The 23,029-nt window shown below is 40.7% G+C and overlaps 1 long non-coding RNA gene across 1 annotated transcript in view; it reads left to right on the top strand.

Moving 5' to 3' along the window:
• The first annotated feature begins 8,832 nt into the window (after window positions 1-8,832).
• LOC102546512 (uncharacterized) overlaps window positions 8,833-23,029 on the top strand; it is a 47,423-nt gene continuing 33,226 nt past the window's right edge. Inside the window, exon 1 of the long non-coding RNA XR_015673891.1 lies at window positions 8,833-8,916. This is a non-coding gene — a long non-coding RNA (uncharacterized LOC102546512). The remainder of the gene's footprint in view (window positions 8,917-23,029) is intronic.

A 23,029-nucleotide genomic window follows, 5' to 3' on the forward strand; every position in this document is an offset into this window, starting at 1 on the left:
GCATTTTCTGTATCCATTCATCTGTTGAAGGGCATCTGGGTTCTTATCAGGTTCTGGCTATTATAAATAAGGCTGCTATGAGCATAGTTGAGCTTGTGTCTTGTTATATGTTAGAGCATTTTTGGGGTATATGCCCAGGAGTAGTATAGCTGGGTCCTCAGGTAGTACTATGCCCAACTTTCTGAGGAACCTCCAGACTGATTTCCAGAGTGGTTGTACCAGCTTGCAATCCCACCAACAATGGAGGAGTGTTCCTCTTTCTCCACATCCTTGCCTGCATCTGTTGTTAACTGATTTTTTTTATCTTAGCCATTCTGACTGGTGGAATCTCAGGGTTGTTTTGATTTGCATTTCCCTGATGACTAAGGATGTTGAACATTTCTTTAGGTACTTCTCAGCCATTCAATATTCCTCAGCTGAGAATTCTTCGTTTAGCTGTGTACCCCATTTTTTAATAGGGTTATTTGGCTCTCTGGAGTCTAACTTCTTGAGTTCTTTGTATATATTGATATTGCCATTTTGTCCTAATGACAGTGTCCTTTGCCTTACAGAAGATTTGCAATTTTATGAAGTCCCATTTGTCAATTCTTGATCTTAGAGCATAAGCCATTGGTGTTCTGTTCAGGAAAATTTCCCCAGTGCCCATGTGTTTGAGGCTCTTCCCCACTTTTTCTTCTATTAGTTTGAGTGTATCTGGTTTTATGTGGAGGTCCTTGATCCACTTGGAATTAAGCTTTGTACAGGGTGATAAAAATGGATCTATTTGTATTCTTCTACATGCTGACCTCCAGTTGAACCACCACCATTTGTTGAAAATGCAATCCTTTTTTTCCACTGGATAGTTTTAGCTCCTTTGTCAAAGATCAAGCAACCATAGGTTTGTGGGTTCATTTCTGGGTCTTCAATTCTATTCCATTGATCTACCTGCCTGTCTCTGTACCAATATCATACAGTTTTTATCACTATTGCTCTAGAAGTTCTTTTATTGTTGATAGTTTTAGCTATCCTGGGTTTTTTGTTATTCCAAATGAATTTGCAAATTGCTCTTTCTATCTCTATGAAGAATTGAGTTGGAATTTTGATGGGGATTGCATTGAATCTGTAGATTGTTTTTGGAAAGATGGCCATTTTTACTATATTAATCCTGCCAATCCATAAGCATGGGAGATATTTCCATCTTCTGACATATTGTTCAATTTCTTTCTTCAGAGATTTGAAGTTCTTGTCATACAGAACTTTCACTTGCTTGGTTAGAGTCACACCAAGGTATTTTATGTTACTTGTGACTATTGCGAAGGGTGTTGTTTCCCTAATTTCTTTCTCAGCTTGTTTATCCTTTGAGTAGAGGAAGGCTACTAATTTGTTAGAGTTAATTTTATATCCAGCCAGTTGTTTATCGGACTTAGTAGTTCTCTGGTGGAACTTTTGGGTGCACTTATGTATACTATCATATCATCTGCAAATAGTGATATTTTGATTTTTTCCTTTCCAATTCTTATCTTGCTGACATCCTTTCATCTGATTGCTCTGGCTAGGACTTCAAGTACTATATTGAATAAGTAGGGAGGGAGTGGGTAGCCTTGTCTAGTCCCTGATTTTAGTGGGACTGCTTCAAGTTTCTCTCCATTTTGTTTTATGTTAGCTACCGGTTTGCTGTATATTGATTTTACTATGTTTAGGTATGGGCCTTGAATTTCTGATCTTTTTAAGACTTTTAACAAGGAGGGGTGTTGAAGGGATGTTGAATTTTGTCAAATGCTTTCTCAGCATTTAATGAAATGATCATGTGGTTTTTTTCATTGATTTTTTTAAAGATTTATTTATTATATTTATTATATAGAAGTACACTGTAGCTGTCTTCAGACACCAAAAGAGGGCATCAGATCTCATTACAGATGGTTATGAGTCACCATGTGGTTGCTGGGATTTGAACTGAGGACCTCTGGAAGAGCAATCAGTGCTCTTAACCACTGAGCCATCTCTCCAGCCCTCATTGATTTTTTTTTTATATAGCGTATTGCATTGTTGGATTTCTATATATTGAATCATCCCTGCATCCCTGGGATGAAGCCTACTTGATCATGATGAATGGTCGTTTTGATGTGCTCTTGGATTAAGTTTGTGAGAATTTCATTGAGTATTTTTGCATCAATATTCATAAGGAAAATTGGTCTGAAGTTCTCTTTCTTTGTTGGGTCTTTGTGTAGTTTAGTATAAGTGTTATTGTGGCTTCATAGAAGGAATTGGGTAGTGTTCCTTCTGTTTCTATTTTGTGGAATAGTTTGAAGAGTATTGGTATTAGGTTTTCTATGAAGGTCTGATAGAATTCTCTACTAAATCCATCTGGTCCTGGGTTGTTTTTTTTTTTTTTTTTTTTTTTTTTTTTTTTTTTTTGGTTGGGAGACTTTTAATAGGAGTTATGGGACTTCTGTTTCATTAGGAGTTATGGGACTGTTTAGATGGTTTACCTGAGCCTGATTTAATTTTTGTACCTAGTATCTGTCTAGAAAATTGTCCATTCCTTCCAGAGTTTCCAGTTTTGTTGAATATAGACTTTTGTAGTAGGATCTGATGATTTTTTCAATTTCCTCAGATTCTGTTGTTATGTCATTTCTGATTTTGTTAATTTGGATACAGTCTCTGTGCCCTCTGGTTAGTCTGGCTAAGGGTTTATCTACCTTGTTGATTTTCTCAAAGAACCAGCTCCTGGTTTTGTTGATTCTTTGTACAGTTCTTTTTGTTTCTACTTGGTTGATTTCAGCCCTGTTGATTATGTCTTACCTTCTACTCCTCTTGGGTGTATTTACTTCTTTTTGTTCTAGAGCTTTTAGGTGTGCTATCAAGCTGCTAATGTATGCTCTTTCCTGTTTCTTTTTGGAGATACTCAGAGCTATGTATCTTCCTCTTAGCACTGCTTTCATTGTGTCCCATAAGTTTGAGTATGTTTTACCTTCATTTTTATTAAATTCTAAAAAGTCCAATTTCTTTTTTTATTTCTTCCTTGACCAATTTATCATTGTGTAGAGCATTGTTCAACTTCCATGTGTATGTGGCTTCTCTGTCATTTTTGTTGTTGTTACCAGCCTTAGTCCGTGGTGATCTGATCAGATGCATGGGATTATTTCAATCTTCTTGTATCTGTTGAGGCCTGTTTTGTGACTGATTATGTGGTCAGTTTTGGAGAAGGTAGCATGAGGTGCTGAGAAGAAGGTATATTCTTTGTTTTTAGGATGAAATGTTCTATAAATATCTGTTAAATGCTTTTGGTTCTTAACTTCTGTTAATTTCTCTGTGCCTCTGTTTAGTTTCTGTTTCCATAATCTGTCCATTGCTGAAAGTGGGGTGTTGAAGTGTCCCATTATTATTGTGTGAGGTGCAATGTGTGCTTTGAGCTTTAGTAAGGTTTCTTTTATGAATGTAGGTGTCCTTGCATTTGGAGCATAGATATTCAGGATTGAGAATTCATCTTGGTGGATTTTTCCTTTGACGAATATGAAATATTCTTCCTTATCTCTTTGGATAACTTTTGGTTGAAAGTAAATTTTATTCAATATTAGAATGGCTACTCCAGCTTGTTTCTTGGGACCATTTGCTTGGAAAATTGTTTTCCAGCCTTTCACTCTGAGGTAGTGTCTGTCCTTGTCACTGAGGTGTGTTTCCTGTATGTAGAAAAATGCTGTGTCCTCCTTATGTATCCAGTCTGTTAGTCTATGTCTTTTTATTGGGTCCATTGATGTTAAGAGATATTAAGTAATCTTAAATATTACTTAAGATTTTTGTTTCCTGTTACTTTTGTTGTTAGAGGTGGAATTATGTTTGTGTGAATTTTTGGGGGGGAGGGGTTGTTGCAAGAAGATTACTTTCTTGTTTTTTCTACGGTGTAGTTTCCCTCCTTGTGTTGGAGTTTTCCATCTATTATCCTTTGTAGGGCTGGATTTGTGGAAAGATATTGTGTCAGTTTGGTTTTGTCGTGGAATATCTTGGTTTTTCCATCTATGTTAATTGAGAGTTTTGCTGGATATAGTAGCCTGGGCTGGCATTTGTGTTCTCTTAGGGTCTGTATGGCATCTGCCCAGGATCTTCTGGCTTTCATAGTCTATGAGAAGTCTGGAATTATTCTGATAGCTCTGGCTTTATATGTTACTTGACCTTTTTCCCTTACTGCTTTTAATATTCACTCAATCTCTCGGTTTCTCTTTCCTACTTGGGGATAATAGTACCACTATCTTATAGTATTGTCATGAGATTTAAATGAAATATAGGCAAAGCATGAGAACATTGTTAGCATACATTTAGTGCTTTATAAATGAGTATTACATTACTATGAGCCTTAAAACAAAACTCTTGTGTCTGTAGTAAGTAACAGCATATCTTTTGCATCACTGGTCTGGTTAAGGGATCAGTGAAGAAGACTGTGATGGCATTGGAGGCTTTACTTGGTTTGCCTCAGCAGTTACCAAGTGAAAAACTTGAACTGTTTGATTAACCACATCCTATGTGGTTGGTTGAATATGCTTAGCCTATAGGAAGTGGTGATATTAGGCCTTGTTGGAGGAAGTGTGTCACTGTGGGTATGGGCTTTAAGACCCTTATCCTAGTGAGGATAAAGCCAGTCTTCTCCTGTCTGCCTTTGGAACTAGATGTAGAACCCACAACTCCTCCAACACCTTGCCTGCCTGGATGCTGCTATGCTTCCTGCTTTGACGATAATGGACTGAACCTCTGAATCTATAAGCCAGCCCCAAATAAATGTTGTCCTTTATAAGAGTTGCCTTGGCCATGGTGTCTCTTCACAGCAATGGAAGCCCTAACTAAGACACCCTATTAACCTAGTACTTTACATAAACTTCCTAAGAAGAATATGGTATGTGTTCTCCATGGGCACTTGCTCATGTAATGAGGGGATTGTCATTAACCATCCATAAATGAAACTGCACTTATATGAACCTATAAGTGAAAAGGGATTTGAACTCAGTTTAGGATGTGGAGTGTTGGCATGTTCACTAGTTGACAAGATGGTTGGAGTATGAAATCACTATAGCCAAGTGTATGGAGAAGCCAAGTATGCAACCTGATTGTGTTAGTGCCAAAGCAGAATTCTGTTTTTGTCTAATGAGAGACTTGGGCAACAGGTATTCATTGCTCATCCTTTTTCAGCACAAGAGAAATACAGGGAGTGAGCAGAGGTGAAATTGAGCAATAAAAAACCACATCCCACAGTCTACCCACATCAGAAACCTCCATGTAATCCCAAACAGTTGAACTACATGGGAGGAGGAAGGCAGTTTCTTCTGATATTGAGTAGCAATTGCAGCATGTTGCTTGTGTAACAGTGAACCAGTGAGACCAAAACTTAGGCTGAGCAAGAAGGTGAGGTGTAGTTCCCAGTTAAAAGACCTGTGGAATTTGGGAATCACCAACTCTGCTGTTAATTGGATGTTGCTTCTTATTTTAAATTAGAAGCCCATCTGTTGCTGTAAAATAATTGAATTATATGACACCTCACCCCTTAAACGTTTCCTATGTACTCCTGTTACATTTCAACAAGACTCATGTGGCTTTGCTTTTCATAAAGACTCCCAAGGAAGGGATTTTATGATGTCCCTTGTTAGTACTTTCATGGCTGTCAGCTCACATCTGCAGGAAATCTCTTCCTGTATCTCTTAGGAAACCCTCTCAAAATTAACAAGCAACTAAATGTTGCTCCTGAGTAGGAAGGGAAAATAATGGAGTATGAGTCTGCTAATGCAAAAGCAAATGGAGTCTTAGCTTAACACTTGACACCCGAGCCTCCAGAAGGCTCTGAAGCATTGTCTGCAGCTGAACCCTAGGCTGGGAGGAGATGTGATTGGTCCCTGTCTTACCCTTTTTGTTTTAGGGAGATTGAAGTGGAAACAAAACAAAACAAGACCCAGCTCATGTCTGAAATGTTTAGGAACTTGGAGATAGGCCTGGATGTAGGATTTTTATCGTAACTAAGGAGAGCTCAGGTTACTCACCTCATCTCTTATTTTTAAAGATTATATATCCTATCTCTGTGTGTGTGTATTCATACATACTTTTCATGGCAACCTAAAATAGAATGCTTTATTAAAAAGTTAGATGTAGAGTCAGATAAACTAGGAGGGCTGATGGGAAATATCTCTCTTAGAAATGCCTAAGATGGTTTGGTGACATCACATACCATGACTGTGGAAAGGAAAATCCAATGTATTTCCAGATGAAAGCTATTTAAGAAGGAGAGAGAGAGAGAGAGAGAGAGAGAGAGAGAGAGAGAGAGAGAGAGAGAGCAATTTAGAGGCCAGAAATTCGAGCTAGGGTTCTTCACAAGGATGACAGGTAGGGAGTTTGAGCAACTTTAATCCAAGCAGGATTTGAGGTGAAAAAAAGACAGGCAGGGTCCAAAGATCATGAGCATGGCTCCAATTGAGATGCGGAATGAAGTTTTCTATGCTGGCAGCAAGAGCAAGGACAGTACAGAATCGATAGCACAAATGACAGAGCATGAAATCCAGATAAACAGGAGCAAGTAACCACACAGTTCTTAGGGCATCACAGGAGTCTGTGGTAGGTGTGAAGAGTTGAATGGATTGCAAGATGATGTCTGTCTCCAGCCACTAGGCTTCCCTGCTTGAAATGTTGTAGAGCAGTTTCCTCTGAGACTGAAATATCCCATCTCGCAAAGAAGATCCTGAGAACAGAAAGTTCTCAAAAGAGCTTCTCTAATACCAGCCAGAAAAATGGAAGGATCAGAATTTCCTCACCATTTTAACACCATTGACTTGGTAGGATCTAGAATCATGGGGGAGGCATGACTCTGGAGATACCTGTAAGGAACTAGATTAACTTGTGGGCATTCCTACAATTTCATTAACCCAGGTGGAGACCCACACTGAATTTGGGCAGCATCTTCTGCATGGTTCCTCATACAAAGATGTGTGAGGAGAGAAAAGCTTCTTGCCTGCTTCTCTTGGTTTCTCCCTGGTGAGATGTTCCCAAGGTTGTCTATGCAGTTTCTGTCATTGTGGTGGCCGCCTCTGCTATTGACACCCGATCTCTGCTCCCTTGGCCTTCCAATGTGGACTAGAGACCAGTGGCTCTCCAGAAATCCTTCAGGCCTTGGCATCCAGCCTCACGGATCAAGGAGCTAATGTGCTCAGCTATGCCAATGTGAAGAAAGCCACTGTTGAACGACTCAGCCATATCATGTAAGCCAATATGATAAATCCCCCTTTACTATATATTAATTCTATTGGTTCCATTCATTGAGAAATCCCTGACAAAGTAAATACACAAGGTAGCCGATTTCTACCTGGTTCTATGTATCTGGTGTTGACTGTTCCACTGACTCCTGATTAAAATCTATCAGCTCTGTTTGCCTTTACCTTAACACCTGAAGTTTCTTGAATATTGTCAGACTAGTGTTAGGGAGACAGATTTGAGTGTCAACCATTAATCAACAACCCTCCCCCATCCCTGTTATTCAAGCAAACAAAACTAAAACAAAACATAGTTGAATATGCAAGTTGGCAAGCTCTTGCTTCGTGTCCTTTACTCTTCTGTGTTAAGAACAGTGTTTGGGGGGCTGGAGAGATGGCTCAGTGGTTAAGAGCACCCGACTACTCTTCCAGAGGTCATGAGTTCAATTCCCAGCAACCACATGGTGGCTCACAACCATCTGTAAAGAGATCCGATGCCCTCTTCTGGTGTATCTGAAGACAGCTACAGTGTACTTATATATAATAAATGAATAAATCTTTAAAAAAACAAAACAAAACAGTGTTTAGAGGCAGGAGTGGTGGCGCTCACCTTTAATCCCAGCACTGGGGAGGCCAAGGCAGGTGGATCTCTGAGTTCAAGACCAACCTGGTCTACAGAGCCAAGTTCTAGGACAGCAAAGGCTATGTAGAGAAACTCTGTCTCAAATCAAATCAAAACAAACAAAACCCAAACAAACAAGACTAGCATTTAATTCCGAGGCTTTAGAATGTAGTTGGGTCAACCATCCATGTCATGTTAGAAGACTGGGGGCGCAGGAATCCTAGTGCAGGACATGTGGTATCTTAATATTTTTCCATTTTTGCAACAATGTTTTCATTCATTTACTCAACAAATATTTATTGAATACTTTCTGCTGGCTGTTGTCCAACAGAGGATACAATGGCACACAAGGCCAGGACTTGTTCTAAGAGGATGTGCAGTTTGGTAGGTTTGTGCAGAAGTGATGCTGTCATTACTTAGCGGCTAGAACAAATGCCAGTCGAACCAACGTGAGCAGCTAAATATCTCTGGGATTTGAGAAATTTATTTATTTATTTTTATACATAAAGACTTGTTTCTCTATAACTGTTAGTGTAGCAGTTTTTGGAGTGCTGGAGAAAACAAGGTTTTCATTTAAAAATTAACTGTGTATATCTGCTCATACTGTGGATGAGTACACATTCCACTTGCCCCTTTGACTGTGGGACAGCAGCCCTGTTGGTGAGCGACTCTTATCACAATGCCCTATGCCTCACTGAGTTGGTTGGGATTCGGTTTTCACCGCCATAGGTTGGTTCGTGAATGGGGTTTCTGCTCTGGCCACCAATTCTTGGGAAAATATAGGCCGGTGAGCTTCTGAGACAGATTTCTCTCTTTCTCAAAAGAGGCACAGGAAAATGGTTATAATGGCATCTGGCAGCCATCTTGTGACCATGTAAGACCTGGCTTGAAGGCTAAATCCATGTGCAGAGGCTAGGCACAGAGCAGGGATCTGGGAACTGCTTGTCTCTGCTGAGTCACCAGCTGCAGCAGACGACTCATGTGAGATAATACTTATCTGTCCTGTAAGACAGTCTGGTCAAGTTTCCTGCAACCAGCAGTTAAAGGCAAATAGCCTGGTACTTTGAGTAGAGTTACTGTTAGCATGACTCAATAGTAAGTACATGGTTTAAGAAGGACATAGAGGCTTAAAATCTGTCAAGAATTGTAAACTATAGAACCAAGGATTATCATTCTTTTCTTTATTAGTGAATGATTTTTTTTCCTTCTGTATCCCTGACTGTTCTGGAACTCACTCTGTAGACCAGGCTGGCCTGGAACTCAGAGATCCACCTGCCTCTGCCTCCTGAGGGCTGGGATCAAAGGTATGTGCCACCACCACTCAGCATGAATGAAAACATTTTATGAGATAGACTATTGCAGTTTGGTTTCAACTCAGTAGGTAGCTAAAGATGACCCCGGACTTGTCTTTACAATTCATTATTAGCCTGTGTGTATGTATGTGTGAATGAGTGTATGTGTGAGTGTATGTGTGTGTGTATATTGGGGGTATATATGGATGAGTGTGAATGTGAGGGTATATGTGAGCATGTGTATGTGTGGGTGTGTGAATGCGAATGCTTGTAAGTGTGTGAGTGCGTGTTTGTTCATGCTCACAGAATCCAGGGTTGAGAGCCCTGCTCTATCACTTTCAGTCAATTCCCTGAAGACAGGGTGTCTCACTGAGCCTGAACTCTCTGTTTCTGCTGAGGTAGCTGACCAGCAATCTCTTGGGATCTACCTGTCTCTACTCCTGATCCCCAGTGCATACCTGGGATTTGGACTCAGTTCCTTCTGCTTATGCATTAAGCACTCTTAACCACCAGACCATCTTCCCTACTCACCTTTGAACTTCTGATCCTCGTACCTCCATCTCTCAAATGGCGGGAATACAGACATGCAGCACCATGCCTAGGTTTATGAGGTGCGAGGAACTGAGCCCAGGGCTTCATGAATGCTGGATGAGCTCTCTATCAACTGAGTAGCCCAGGGAGTGGATATTCTAAATACTTTGCAGTAAATAACTCAGAAAAGGGCACTTGGTGACGCTATTAAGATGGCTGACTTTTACTCGGTGAACCTATAAAGATGGCTGACTTTTAATGAACACTGTCTAAGTGCTGGGCACAGGCTAAGTGCTTTACAAACATGATCTTAATTGTTCTTTAAAAAACAAAACAAGGGGCTGGAGTGATGGCTCAGTGGTTAAGAGCACTGACTGCTCTTCCAGAGGTCCTGAGTTCAATTCCCAGCAACCACATGGTGGTTCACAACCATCTGTAATGGGATCTGAGTGTATTCATATACATGAAATAAATAAATACATATTTTTAAAAAAACAAAAAACAAGACTCTATGGAGACCAGAGATTTGGCTCAGCCATTCATAGTGAGTTCCAGGCAAAGGAAAAGCAAAACACTATGAAACAAATATTTTCTCTCCCCACTACCTACCTCCACACATACCCCTTACCAAGAAAGGTAGCATGGCTGGGAATTCAAGTAACTTTCTCAAAGTTACAAGCAGTAAAATTCAAGGACCATGTCCTAGGTCTCTGAGACTCTGCCCTCATGCGTGTGAGATTTATGATAGACAGCACATTTCATCCACTGTCCGAGGTTGTCTTTTGGTGGGAAGATAGTTGGGCTCAGCGATTGTGTGTTCAGGTTCCCCTATAACTTATGCACATAGCAAGGCTGGCTACACAAAGCAGGAGAGAGGGCCAACTCTGGCACTAATTTTAGGGCCAAGCACAGATGTCTTTGATGTTTCCATTGTCCATGAGAACAGAGCCAGTGATCCGACAGCTGCTGGCAGGCCTCATCAAATATGCAGAAGAGTGGGGCAGCTTTATCTCAGCACCTAATTACAGCTGGCACAGGGAAATTTGTTTTGCAAAGGAGGAGATGTCAAACGGCATAAATGCTATGTATAACCAAATATAATTGATTGCCTCATTCGTTTTTCTTGGGGCTGTTCAATCACAGGATACTTTTTTTTTTTTTTGAAAAGTGCTATTAAATGACTGCTCATTTAAACCAGGTGATTTTGTTTTAGATAATATGGACATATCAGCCATTTAACTGTTTATACCTTCGGCATCCTTTTTTTTCTTTTCTTCATATGTGAAATATAGGTAGCACTCAATTCTTAAATTCCAAAAGCAAATGCCACTATATTAAGATGCTCTTGTCTAGTTCATGTCTTTATACTGACATAAATGACATTATCATTACATATATTTTTACTACTGGAAGTTGTTTCATATTTATAATGACAGAGAAATGGCTTAGAATGCTGACGTAGGTTCTGCTTCAATAGCCAGCCATCAGAGATGGCCGAGGCACTGTCATTTCCAGATCACAGTGTTTTTGACAATGGCTGCCAGCCCTAGGAGGTTGAAACAATATATGCATCTCAGGTCTCCTTCAAGAAAGGACTTGTCCACATGTGGGCTGTCGCTTCAGCTGTTTATAATCACTGCAGCTGTGTGCCCCATAAGGTCTGTCTCAGCTACAATGAGCCACCCTCTGATGCCATGCCATGTATAGTCACAGCCAACAACCAGCATGGGAGAACCAAACCCAGACATTTTAGCCTGATGTGCTCCAGTGTAAGAAATATCTTATTCTAGACGTCTGTTTCTTCTTCCTTGTATTGATTTCTGAAAACCAAACATTTCACGTCAACTTGGCATTTCTTAGTGTCTGCTTCTAGAAAAAACCCAGAAAGCAATTCACTTTTAAAGCAGTTCTACCTTTGTGAAGGGATAACCCTTTATCTGTCACTTGAGGTTAGAATGTGTATGTATATCATATGCCTATAATTAATATGTATGAGCAGAATATACATAAATATATGAGTAAATTATATATAATAAGTATATATAATTATAGCAAGACTAGTTTCAATGATGTTTAATAGTAAAATGCTGTATATTAAAATGTGTCAATTAATTACATACCAGAAACAATCCCTTTCTCATTAAAATGTTTACTAAAGCACAGTGAATGTTTACTAAAACAAGAAACTTCCCTCTTTTATCTTTTTCATTTTTCTAGCCTTTTATGTCTATTGCCTGTTTGGTTAGGGTTACTCCAAGATATAGTATTTGAAGCTACTTTGAAAGGTGGTGTTTCCCTGAGAGTTCATTTGCCAGTTGTATATAGGAAAGCTATTGAATTTTGTGAGTTAATTTTGTATCCAGTTACTTTGCCGAAAGTGTTGTTCAGATGTAAAGATTTCCTGTTGGAATTTTTAGGATCACTAATGTATACTATAATACCATCTGCAAATAAAGATACTTTGACTTCTTCCTTTCCAATTTGTATCCTCTCGATCTCCTGCAGTTGTCTAGTTAACACTACTAGTTAAGACTTCAAATGCTACATTGAAGAGGTATGGAGAAAGTGTTCTTGTTCCTAATTTTAGTGGAAATGCTTTGAATTTCTCTATGTTTAAGTTGATGCTGCCTATAGGCTTTTCGTAAACTACCTTTATTCTTTATTATGTTAAGGCTTTTTTGTTTGTTTGTTTGTTTTGTATCTCTAATCTCCCCAGAACTTTTACCATGAAGGGATGTTGGATTTTGTCAAAGGCCTTTTCTATATCTAACGAGCTGGTCAGGTAGTTTCTGTCTTTCAGCTTGCTTACATGGTGGACTACATTTATAAGTTTATATTTGTTTAACCATCCCTGGACCTCAGGAATAAAGTCTACTTGATCATGGTGGGTGATCTTTCTGATGTGTTCTTGTATTCTATTTGTAGGTATTGAGAATTTTTGTACATATGTTCATTAGTCAATGTTCTATTGCTGTGAAAAGAGAGATACCATGACCTAAGGAAAATATTTAATTGGTGCTAGCTTAGTTTCAGCGGTTTAGTCCATTATCAGCATAGTGGGAAGCATGGCTGTACAGGCAGACATGGTGCTGGAGAAGGAGCCAAGAGTTCTACCAGACCCACAGGTAGCAGGAAGAAGGAGAGAGAGCCACTGAGCCTGACTTGGGCTTCTGAAATCTCAAAACCCATCCCTAGTGACACACTTCTCCCAACTGAGGCACACCTACATCAAAATAGCCACTTGGCCTAGTCCACTCTCTATGAGAAGATGGGGACCATTTTCACTTAAACCACCACAGTAATATTTCCTCTGTTTCCATTTTGGGTAATAATTTGAGGAGTATTGACATTAACTTTTCTTTGAATGTCTGGTAGAATTCTTTGCTAAAATCTGACCTTGGGCTTTTGCGGGTGGGGGAGCTTTTAATGACTGCTGCTATTTCACTAGGCGTTATAGGTCTGTTCAAATTGCTTGTCTGATCTGGATGTAACTGTGACAGATGGTGTGCACTAAGGGAACTACCCATTTCTTTCAGATTTTTCGGTCTTGTGGAATATAGATGTTTAAAACATGTCCTTATGCTTTTTTGGATTTCCTCTGTGTTGGTTGTTACGTGTCCTCTTCTCATTTCTGATTATGTTAATTTGGATAGTCTCTCGTCACGTTTTAGTTAATTGGGATAAGGGTTTTTCTTTTCTTTTCTTTTTTTTTTTTTCTGGAGCTGGGGACCGAACCCAGGGCCTTGCGCTTGCTAGGCAAGCTCTCTACCACTGAGCTAAATCCCCAACCTCTGGATAAGGGTTTTTCAATCTTGTTCATTTTCTGAAAGAACCAACTCTTTTTCTCATTGACTCTGTATTTTTGTCTGTCCTTTACTGATTTCAGTCTGATTACTTCTGGTCATCTACTCCTTTGGGGTGTGATTTCTTCTTTCTGTTCTATAGCTTTCAAGTGTGCTGTTTAGTTGCTCATAGGAGATCTCTCCAATTATTCAATGTCCATAACTTACTGCTCTAAACTTGCCTCTTAGAACTGCCTGTATTGTGAATATAGTATATTCATTTTCTCCTCATTCTAGAAAGTCTTTTTATTTCATAATTTTTGTCTTGACCCATTATTTTTCAACTGATAGGAAGTTGTTAGGTTTCTATGAGTTTGTAAACTTTCTGTTGTTGTTGTTGATATCTGACCCTGGTGGTCAGATAGGATGCAGATAGGGTGTTACTGCAATTTTCTTGTATTTGCCAAGACTTGCTTTGTATTCAAGAATGTGGTCACTTTTGGAAAAAAGTCCCATGATGTGCTGAGAAGAACATATATTCTTTCTTGTTTGGGTAGAGTGTTGTGTAAATATCTATTAAGTCCATTTGGTTTTTAAGGCCAGTTAGCTCCTGCCTTTGTTTAGTGTTTGTCTGGGTGACCTGTGTATGGTTGAGAGCAGGGTACTGAAGTCTCCCACTATCAGTGTGTGAGAGAGGTATGTGGTGTTTCTTTTGTCACCTGGAGTGTCCTTGTGTTTGGTACATAGCTGGTAAGAATTGCAAATGTCCTCTTTGTGGATTTTTCCTTTGAGTATGTAATGTCCTTCCCTGTCTCTTCTAATTAGTTTTGGTTTGAAGTCTAATTTGTCAGAACTTAAAGTGGTCATATTAGCTTGCTTCTTATGTCTATTTGCTTGGAATATCTTTTTCCATCCTTTCACCCTGAGGTGACATCGATCCTTAACATTAGGTTGTGTTTGTTGGGTGCACCACAAGGATGGATCCAGTTTCTTCATCCATTCTGTTAGTCTGTTAGTCTGTTAGTCTGTGTCTTTATTGGGGAATAGAAACCATTGGTGTTGAGAGTAATCAATGAGCAATTTAGTTAATTAATTGCTGATATTTTGTCGTTGTTGTTGGTGGTAGTAGTAATGGTGTGTGTGTGTGTGTGTGTGTGTGTGTGTGTGTGTGTGTGTGTGTGTGCACTTCCCTTCTTTTTGTTTTGTTTGTATGAGATTGTTTCTTGTGTTTTCATGGGTGTAGTTAATCTCCTTAGGTTGCAATTTTCCTTCTAACACCTTCCGCAGGTCTGGATTTGTAGATAGATATTGTTTAAATTTACTTTTATTATGGAATATCTCACTTTCTTCATCTATGGTGGTTGAAAATTTTGCTGGGTATAGTAGTCTGTATAGTATAGCATCTGGGTTCCCTAGAGTCTGCAGCACATCTGTTCAGACCCTTCTGGCTTTTAGAGTCTCCATTGAGGAATCAGGTATAATTCTAATTGGTCTGCCTTTATATGTTACTCATTTTTCTTCCCTTGCAGCTTTTAATATTCTTTTTTGTTTGTTTGCTTACAATTAGGATCTTGTTTATTATGTGCCAAGGGGACTTTCTTTTCTGGTCCTACCTATTTGGTATTCTGTATGCTTCTTGTACCTTTATAGGCATCTCCTTGAGATTAGAGAAATTTTCTTCTATGATTTTGTTGAAAATATTTTCTGTGCTTTTGACCTGGGTTTCTTCTACCTCCTCTATTGCTACTATCCATACATTTGATTTTTTCGTAGAGTCTCAGATTTTCTGGAAGGTTTGTGGCTGAAGATTTTTAGATTTAACATTTTTTTCTATTTTTTTAAGCAGAAGACTATGATTTATTTACTTATTTATTTATTTCATATATGAGTACACTGTTGCTGTCCTCAGACACACCAGAAGAGGGTACAGATCCCATCACAGATGGTTGTGAGCCACCCTGTGGTTGCTGGGAATTGAATTCAGGACCTTGGGAAGAGCAGTCAGTGCTCTGAACTGCTGAGCCATCACTCCAGCCGCATTTAATATTTTCTTTGGCCAGTGTATCTATTTCTTCTACTGTGTCTTCAATACCTGAGATTCTCTCTTCCCTTTGTTTGAGTTTCTAAATTTTTCACTTCCTGACTTCCATCAGTTTGGGTTTTCTTTATTGACTGTTTCCACTTTTATGTCTTAAACTGTTGTGTCTGTCCATTTCTTCCCACTGTTTGTGTTTCCATAGATTTCTTTAAGGGATTTTTTTTTTCATTTCCACTTTGTGGCCTCTATCATATTCGTAAAGGTGGTTTTAAGGGCTTTTTCTTGGGATTCAGCTCTGTTGGAATCCTCAGGGCCCGCTGTGGCAGGGTTACTGGTCTCTAGTGGAGACATTGTCCCAGCTCTTACTGTGTTTTTACGCTGGTATCTAGACATCTAGGATTGGGAGGATTGTGATTCTAGGTTCCTATGCCTTATCTTTTCTTTGTTGGGTAGGTGGGTAATTTGTTCCCTGGTTTTAGTTCCTCGGATTCTTAGGAGACTGTGTGGCTGCATGTTGCCTGGTAGGAAATTATTCTTGGGTCCTGATGGGTGTGATCCCTTGTGGTTCTAGGTAAAATGTATTTCTGGGTAGTGGGAGCTGACATTTAGGAATGGGAATGGGCCGTGGTGTGTGTGGGGGTCCACATGTGTGAGGAAAGCAGTCTGTTCCACCAAGATCTGTATAGTGCTCCGGGATCGGAAATAGAGAGTGAGGAGAGGCCGTAACATCTGCTACAGAGCTAGGCATGTGACTGAGGAATTGAGGGTGAGATGAAGAGAGGCAGTTAGCCTGCTTGCTTTCCTAGTCGGAGTGTCCTGTAGGTTCCCAGGGGGTGCCTGTAGGAGTTGGGGGCTGGGATAAAGCAATGAGTGGGGGAGGGAGTCTAGGAGAGGAATACATTTGTAATCCAATGGAGATGGACTGGGGGTGGGGTGAAATGAGGCTTCAACCGGGGCCTGCTGCAGAGGTAGGGATGGGACGGAAGAAGGGGTGGAGATAAGGGAAGTTCTGCTGTTAGCCTGTTTCCTTGGTCAGAGTGCCATTACTTTTTAACGAACCGTTTTAACAGATTTCTAAAATGTGTGTGTATATATTAATTTCTCTTGGCTTTTACTTTAAAAGTTATATATGGTGTGGTGAGATGGCTCAGTGGACAAAGGTTCTTGCCATCAAGTCTCGCACTGCAGCCTGAGTTCAGTCTCTGGGACCCACATGATGCAAGGACAGACTGGACTCTAACGAGTTGTATCCTCTGACCTCTACACTGGAGCTGTAGCATGCTTGCACTCCCCCAACAAAAATAGTAATAGTTAAAAAATTAAGAGTAAAACCTGTCAAAAGTTAAGAGGGTAACTAACTTTTAAAAGTTATATGTGTCATAAAATTATATGATGATATATATAATAGAATTTTCTTATGATTTTATGATATATAGTATTTGTTATATGTAATATATAATTTATATAAATTACACAATTGAAAATGTATGATATACTTTCCATACATCCTATTTTAGATATAAATTTCTATAGCTAGATAAGTTATGCTCTATAAAAGTAATGATATTTAAATTATAGATAATATAATATTTCATTTGTAATAAAATTACAACTTATTTGTAATGCAATTTTTAAAAGGAAAAGCCGATGATGTTGCTGGTGGGGACTTTTGAGTAAGGAGAATGTTTGTTCTCTATGGTGGACCTGACAGAGTAGCCATAAACATTTAAACTCATGAGAGTAGTTCACAAAAACAAGACTCCCACACCCAACCTAGGAGCAGACAGTGCGGTACATGGGGGTGGCCCTCCTCCTTCTCAAGTCAGGATGAGATCAACAGAGTTGGGGGTTTTCCCTGTAAGGAAAGTCAAAAAAGAACCCTGCAAACTGCTTGTCAACATATGGGTAAATAACGATCTGCTGACTTTGAAAAATTAGTTATAATCCATTTCACATAATGCATGCAAAGCACAGCAGGCAGCGGCCCATAATGGAAGGATTAGTTTGGGGCCTTAGGGTAGTTTTTAAAATTCACAAGCTGATAGAATGTTACACCCCATATGGACCCAGATTATTCTCACCGGGGAGTTTCCAGGACTCCCTTCCCTCCTACAGAACTCTGGATGTTCCTAGTGCTGGAGAGACAGCTTCCTCCATCCATCAGGGCAGCGGCTGGAGATATTCCCCCGTGATAGGTAGGCGGGAGCCCAAAAGTACCTTTTAAGAACGTGAATAGATTTGTAAAGCCTCTTAGGTCATTTCTAATTTCTCTAGTATCTAAGCTATGTGCAGCTTTTCCTTTCTTGCGCCTGTGACAGGCACCCTGCTAAAATCGCCCTGGATGCATTGCTCCTTGCAGACTGTAATGGCTTGCCAGCATGGAACAAGAGGTTGCCCACGTGGCCATCATCGCTTAGAGTCCTTCCCTGCTTGCTCCCACCTGCCTGCTTCAATTTGAACCATTTCCTGCATCCACTTTGTATGTCTGCCCTGCTTTTTATCTCCCAGTCGCCTGCCCTTGTAGGGTTCTTTTTCGACTTTCCTAACAGGGACCTTTCAGCCCCCAACTCTGCTGATCTAATCCTGGCTTGAGAAGGAGAGAGCAGCAGCCCTGGCCGCCCCTATGTACAGCCCCGTCTGCTCCTGGGTTGGGGTGTGGGCGTTTTTTGTTTTTGTGAACTATTCCCATGAGTATGAAATGCCTGAACAAAGCGGTGATTTAGCAGAGCTGGAATCACACTCTGAGCTCATAGCAACCTGCTCCTACTAGCAACTGGAGGATTAGAAACAGTTCCCTCCCCACGCCCCCCTGCTAAGGAGCTTTGAGTCAGGTGGAAGCCAGAGCAATGAGTCTGGATTCACTTTGCTGGGGATGGTAGGCTTAATATCCTAAAGGATGTGTCCCCCACGGGTCACATGTCGCCAAGGATAGCTGTGCACGAAGCTTGACACCAAGTCATAAATGTCCTTCAAACGTGGGAGATATTTTTTGTCGTTTGTTCTGGTACTCGAGTATGAACCTTGTCGGTGGCAATGTCATGTTTCGGTGTCAAAAGGTTGGACACACCTGCTTTAGAGTCCTGTGGTATTGTCCATCCCTTTATGAGGCAAAGCAAACATCGGTTTCTAGGATGCTTACTAGTCTGAATGTTATTGGCAATGCTGATGTTTGAGTTTGCAAGTAAAGCTTATAAATGACCTCCTAGATAACTTTGTAAAACAAAGCCAAAACATGGTACAAAGAAATCAGATGGAGAGCTGGGGGTGGTGGCTCAGGTCTGTAATCCTAGAACATGGGGAAAACAAGGCAGGGTGACTGCTCAGAGTCTGGGGCAATGTTGAGTTACACAATGAGTTCAAGGCCAGCCTAGACTACATAGCAAGAAATTGCCTTGTTTAAAAAAAAAAAGGTGGGGGAGGAGGCCAGATATCTATAGTGATAGCTAAGTCAGGAGTGGGTAAATTAAATGAACGATACCTGTCAAGTTTATGAGACTTAGGCTATGATTTATTTATTTAGCTTTTGCACAATTACTGGGGGATTACTCCTAATCTAATCGTCTATTTGCTAGACAGACTGTCTACTTTCCCAGCTGTGCTCCCCACATACTTGCTGTTTGAATCTTCCAGGTTATTTCTGCCCTTGAAGTCTGACGGGGAAAGGAGGGCATTTCACTAGAGCATGTGCTGCTGGTCCATCACATCCAATGGAGGCCTCTTGTTCTCTGCATCTTTCCCTTTCTTCACTCTCCTCTTTTTCCTTTCTCTTAATTGTCCCTACTTGTGACCCCAGCCCGGTAATTGAAAACCCACCTACCTCTATTCCCTCCAGTAATTGGCTGTAGTCATCTTTGTTTAACCAATAGTTTTAAATTAGGGAACAAGATTTGCAGAACAAAAGCTTGTGTACTGGGAATAAGCTCACCTTGGGGGATACAGAACTTAGCATTTGAATACATAGCAGCATCCAAGTGACCCCCAACAAGAGTATATGTTAGACATATTTGGAAGGAGTAGTCGATTGACTGAGATTTAACTTAATTTGATTTCCTGTAGAACTTAGGGTTAAATGGTGGGAAGACAGGGTAAAAAGTTCATACTCGGGTACGAAGAGTGGAGAAGGAGGTCAGACCAGGAATGATAGAAAATGCACAAAATAGGCCAAGTTCACGTGGACTGTGTGACTTCATCTAGCTGCAAAAGAAGTTCTGAGCAACTCAGTGATCTCAGATGTCTTCTCCCCGGAGAAATGAGCTCTTTTCTTGGAATGGCTCAGCACTGAAAGCCGACTCCACCCTTTGGCTCTTATCTAAACCTGTCTTGTAATATTATCTCTTTGAGACATTTTTTTTTTTGTCTCTTCTTATGTGTCTCACCTACCTTGGATGTCCACTCATTCTGGATTGCCTGGGACAGTTCTTGCTTTTATGCCTGCCTTGACGGTTTAACCAGACATAGGTCAGTTTTTTACTCTCAGAAATGCCTTGGTTTGAATAATTGTAGTTGACAGGGTTGCGCTAGTATTATTCCAATGACACTGAAAGCACCTGCGTCTATCAGGATGACAAGAGAGGGCTCAGTCTACTGGGATTCTGAGTGGTCTCTAAGGAAGGGACATTTTTGCAGAGGTGTGGGTTCAGACAAGGGCATCAGACAGGATGTTGGGATACAAAGCTGGAAAAGGGAAAAGAGGCAATAATATTAGCGGAGCCCAGTAAAAAGGTAAAACCCTAGAAGGGGGTGCACTAGAGATGTCACAGCCTCTCTTGGAAGGTCTTTATCACTGCAGAACTGGCCATGCTCCCAACCGCTCTCTCCCTACCTGCTAACTTCCTGTTTTGTTTACTATTGGCTGAACCAAAACTCAAATCAGAGGGCAAAAGAATCCTGGTATTGATGATCTGAAGAGAAAGCTTGGAAAAGCTCAGGACATAGGCTGATGGACCCGGGTGTGTGGGTTCTATGATATACATGCAAACCACCACAGAATAGGAATAAAGCCAGACTAGATGCAACTGGGGGATTATACTCATTATACATAAGAAAGTAAACCCCAAACGAAATATGCATAGCAGCTGAGCACAGATATCAGAGAGATGTTCAGTAGTATGCTGTGGTGGTATATATTCAAGGTGCTAAGTGAGTTTGGAAGTAAACAGGCTGCTATTGGCTGGGACAATTTGAAGGATTCTAGAAGAGGGGAGGTACAGAGCAGCATTGAACTTTGTGCAACTTCTGTGGGTACAGGAGAGGCAGGGCTCTTTTGGAAAAGAGCATGAACAATAAGTACCAGTCTGAAACACCCTTTTGCCTCCTGGCTTCCTGCCCCCCCCTTTTTTAGATTTATTTTAATTTTATGAGTGTGGGTGTTTTGCCTGCATGTCTGTCCATGTCCCATGTGAGTGTCATGCTACAAGGACTAGAAGAGGGTGTTGGATCCTGGAGTTATAGACACTTGTGAGCTCCCGGTTGGGTGCCAGAGACTAAACCTGGGCCCACTACAAGAGCAACAATTACTTGTAATTGCTGAGCCATCGCTCCATTTCCCTGCTTAGGCAGGGTCGGACCTCAGGAAGGTCCAACCTGTGGCCCATTGCATGTGGCCACATGAGATTGAGGAGAGCCATGGACGTGGTGCAATGCAAGATTGTAAACTTAAGCATGTGAATTTTTAGAGGTTTCTTTTGGGGGAGTGGATAGCTTGATTGTGTGATTCTCAAGTGTGAACTTTGTACATGACGGCACTGTTTGCAATGCCAAAACTTTAGACTTGCCCAGAAGCAAGTTAGGTGAGTTCTAAGAGACCTGGGTTGTCAGCAGCCATTTATTCACTCCTTCAGTAAATGTTTATTGAGAGCACTGTCCCAAGATCTGTTGATGCCAAATAAAAGAAGACGTGGTTCATTCCCTTGAGGAAAAAGAGTCAGAAAGGCAGCCAAGGAAGGAAGCAATTATTTTGCCAGGTGAGAGTTGAGGTATGCAAGTTGATGTGGGAGCTCATTGGGACTCAACTGCATGAGACTCAGGAAGGGAGTGCTGCTGGTATGGGGAAATTTTCTGGAAGTGGCAATAAACTCTGGATCTCTAAGGTGACAGGAGCTCCACAATTGCATTTCTGCCCATGTGTGTCTGTCATGCTGTATTGTAAAGAAAAGAGGAAGAGGTGGTTAGTATAAAATCAGAGCAGAATAAAGAGAAAAATTAGATAAAGTGTGGGGGGTGGATTCACAGACCAACTTTGTGAGGTTGCAGTTTTACTCCCATTTTATCAATGAGATGTGTTAAGTACTCTGCCCAGACATACGATCTTGACAGGTAGAACAATGCAACAGTTCCAAGCTGGTTTGATTCCAGCCTGTGGGTTTTCCCAGTATGCTCTGGTATAAGAGGTACACTGCGGCTTAGCTCGAATGTATGGAGTTTGCACTCTGAAGGTATTTCTTGGTCAAAGGGGTTTTCCAGGGCAATATGAGATAGTGGTACATTTTGAAGAACTAAAGAGTCAGGTAAGGGAATGGAAAGGCATTTGGGGGCAGGAGAAATTATGTTTAAGGAGAGAGGGTCATGAGAGAGGACTGAATATTGGAAGGGTAAGAATTAGTTCTGTGTGACTGACAGGTTGAGATGAATGAGAGGCAGGGCTGGAAGCCATAAGCAAGGGCTAGATTAGAAGCTTCAAATGTGGGTTGGTAAAGCATCAGGAAGGAGTTTAAGCAGAGAGTAACAAAGCAGCTGAGAATTTTAAGAACCTCATTTGGATAGCATTGTGAACAAGTCAGCCAGGACAAGGCTGGCATTTGATAATCTAGTGAGGGGCTAGCTGCAGCTATGTGTCAAAGGTAATACAGTGGGAGTAAAGGGAGCTGTGGGTGGAGAAACATTAGATGTAGTTGGACACCTGGGTTAGGGACCTAAAATGACACTAGGGGCTAGTTAAGAGATGCCATTCATATGACAGGGGCACTGGCAAGGGACCAGTTTGTGCATTAGGGACAGAAACCTCAGAGGCTGATCACCATGGGCAAAGAAACCCAGCTTAGTTCTTTACCTCATTGTTCTTGCTTGGTTTTTTTGTTTTTTTTGGTTTTTTTTTTGTTTGTTTTGTTTTCAGTCTTAGAAAAACAGAGAGAAAATGATACTTATTGATAGGAGTTCAACATGATTTTAATTTTTTTTTAATGTCTAAATTGAGGAAATTTATTGTGATGATGTATGGTCTATAGTCTAACTAACCCAACAATGGGCAGCTGGGGATGGGAAGTCCAAGAGTCTAGTAGTTGCTCAGTCCCATGGGACTAGTGGTTTCAGCTGCTCTTCTGTATAGATAGGTTCCAACAGATGTGCTGGCAAAGTAAATGCAAGCAAGCGAAGAAGAGTTTATCTTCCTTCTTCCAATGTCCTTATGTAGGTCTCCAGCAGAAGGTGTGACCCAGATTAAAGGTGCATACCACTATACCTGGATCTGGGCCTTGCTTTGTTCCAGGCTAACCTTGAATTCAGAGATCATCTTGCCTCAGTTTCCTCGGATTAAAAGCATGCACTACCTTGCCTGGACCTAAGCTTTT

Source organism: Rattus norvegicus, chromosome 2 (genome assembly GCF_021556685.1).
Source record: "Rattus norvegicus strain SHRSP/BbbUtx chromosome 2, alternate assembly SHRSP_T2T, whole genome shotgun sequence".
Lineage (NCBI taxonomy): Eukaryota > Metazoa > Chordata > Mammalia > Rodentia > Muridae > Rattus > Rattus norvegicus.